Source organism: Osmia lignaria, unplaced genomic scaffold (genome assembly GCF_051020975.1).
Source record: "Osmia lignaria lignaria isolate PbOS001 unplaced genomic scaffold, iyOsmLign1 scaffold0063, whole genome shotgun sequence".
Classification (NCBI taxonomy): domain Eukaryota; kingdom Metazoa; phylum Arthropoda; class Insecta; order Hymenoptera; family Megachilidae; genus Osmia; species Osmia lignaria.
Window position 1 is genome coordinate 45001 of NW_027478204.1, and position 2500 is coordinate 47500.

At 44.9% G+C, this 2500-nt stretch overlaps 1 non-coding gene across 1 annotated transcript; it reads right to left on the reverse strand.

Moving 5' to 3' along the window:
• Positions 1-1560: 1560 nt before the first annotated feature.
• Positions 1561-1715, reverse strand: LOC143307636 (5.8S ribosomal RNA). The gene has a single exon (XR_013064735.1). It is a non-coding gene; the product is annotated as a 5.8S ribosomal RNA (ribosomal RNA).
• Between the last annotated feature and the right edge of the window lie 785 nt (positions 1716-2500).

Consider the following 2500-nt stretch of genomic DNA (forward strand, 5'->3'; position numbering starts at 1 on the left):
GATGAAACGAGCACAAGAGGGAAAAAAAAGTTGAGACACGACGTTCCCATAATTTTCGTGTTATTTCCTTTTTGCTTCAAACATTTTGCGGACTGCAGCTTCGTCGTATTGCTTTTATCAATTTTTAACAATTTCAAAGCGAAGACAACTCGCAAGACGATCCATTTCGTCTCGGTTCAATTTTAACGTCCGTCCGTATTATTTTTTGTTCCACAAGAGATTTCGAATAGGTTTCTTTATTTATCATCCCTTCTTTTCGAGCGCCACGGAAGCAAGAGGAAAAGCAAGAGCGAGAGAACATTTCGCGTATACTTCATTTAACAATTTTAACCAACACGCGATGTACTCCACACACCTCTTAGATTTAACAACTGCTTTTCTCTTCTTCTCCCCTTAGCGCAAGGGTAAACCCCATTTGTCTCTTCTTTGGAACGCAACAAAACTTTCGAGGACTGGACGACCGAGCGATGGTCGCGCGGTCTTCGCTTATCTTTAACAAACGAAGTAGTCCGTATGTATTCTAAATGTTGAAGCCTCCTAGAGCTTTAAGCCATGCGAGACATTGAAATGCTGTTTTAACGGGAGCATGCATAATTGCTGCAAACATACTTTTATCACAAGTTCTAGCCACGCCACGGAGGCTTCGAAGTTCCTTCACCATTCGCTTTCCTCTCTTTTGTTACACAGTTTCAGACTACGATCAGGGGTACCGAAACGCTGTATTGATTGTAAACAACCATTTTTATCTTGGAGCGGAGCGTTCCTTTACTCGTTAGATTTGTCTTGTCGCGTGTGTATTCGCTTTTTCGACGCTTTTTAACCATTTAACTTGTTTAGCGAAGCTAAACGCACAGACAGACAAAAAAAAAGGAACAGCATCGCGCGTCAAACAGCGACGACCCATCTGAAGCGATCTTTCATTTATACACCGTTTGTAAACAGAGAGATGTATAAAGCGCGGGGAATCATTCGAAACCCTGGGGCTATTCGAGCTTGCATTTCAGCAAATTATCATCTCAAACATTTCACTCGTTTGCTTTTTCTAAATTTATAGGAGAGCTTCTTTCGTTTATTTTTGACACACCTTTCGTAAATATCGTTTCTGGCAACGTCGGGAGCGTGGATTTCTACAAGTGAACAATCGCGCCGATCCGATAACTTCCAGCAGGATGGAGAATCTTTATAGATTATCTTCCGAGAACTCGGTGCTTTCACGGGCGGTCGTTTATAAATTTTAACGAACGACTCGCGCGCCGTGACGCACTTGCGCTAGTTCGAAGAGATATTTCGAAATTTGTTTCTCTCCTTTAACGGCCTGCATTTAGTGTATCGGTTGCGATTTTCGTCACATCGTTTCCACGACAAACGCCGACGAACTGCCCAACTATCGCTCGTACGTTGCGACTCTTTCTTTGTTTATCGTTCATTCATTCTTTCAATTTCGTTCGATAATCCCGCTCCGAAACGTTCTACTTTCGTTGAACGACGGCGAGATGTTTAGAAAGAAATGAATTACTCTTTTTTCGAGAAGCAAACGCAAGCAGTCTTTTGTTAAGAAAACGACCCTCAGCCAGGCGTGGTCCAGGAATTGTATCCGTGGACCGCAATGTGCGTTCGAAATGTCGATGTTCATGTGTCCTGCAGTTCACACGTTGACGCGCAATTAGCTGCGTTCTTCATCGACCCACGAGCCAAGTGATCCACCGTTCAGGGTAATCGTAAAATTTTGTATTTCAAACTCTTTAGATCTTTAGAGTGTTATTTTCATTATTAACACGCATCACATTCGATACCCACATCACTCTCCCACCCGGCGCGTGCGGGAGAGCGAATTCGGGCGTCGCCAACGTATTTGTTTGTTTGTTCGATCGTTGACGACACGATCGCGTCCAAGGACGGAAACCGTCGGAGAAACGCCCAGTGGCACGCTCCTCTCGACGGTCGGGCGTAAAGTACATTTAAAAACCTTGAAAAGTACGAACGCACACAAGGAATGCGAGCGCGCGTCCTGTCGCTGAATCGTGGGTTGCGAGATTCGAACAGACACACGGCCGGCGACGATCGGTCTAACTAATGGACACATAGTTTTTCAAAGACTCGCTATCGTCGCTTCTCAGCCGGTCCGTAAACAACACACATCGATCAGGCGGACGCACGAATCTTACCACGGTGCGTGTTTCGTAGATTCCAGGTTACCCGCAAGTACCTCTCTCTCCCTCTCGAAAGAGGAATCTCGATCCGTCCTTTTTGGACAATGGAGAAATCTTTTTATCGCAACACGGATGGCAAAGAAACAACCAAAGCGTAGGAGCGTGGGGACGAGAGCGACGAAAAGAACGTCGCGAAAACAAAGTTTCGACGGTTGCTCGTTCTAATACATCGTAGTTTCAACTCTCTCAGTTTTAACCACTCCTAGACGCTTCGTAAACTTTTAACAATTCTTCGCCTCCGCGAGTTTCATTTCGAATAGAGCGAACGCAACACGGACCAAAAAAACTCC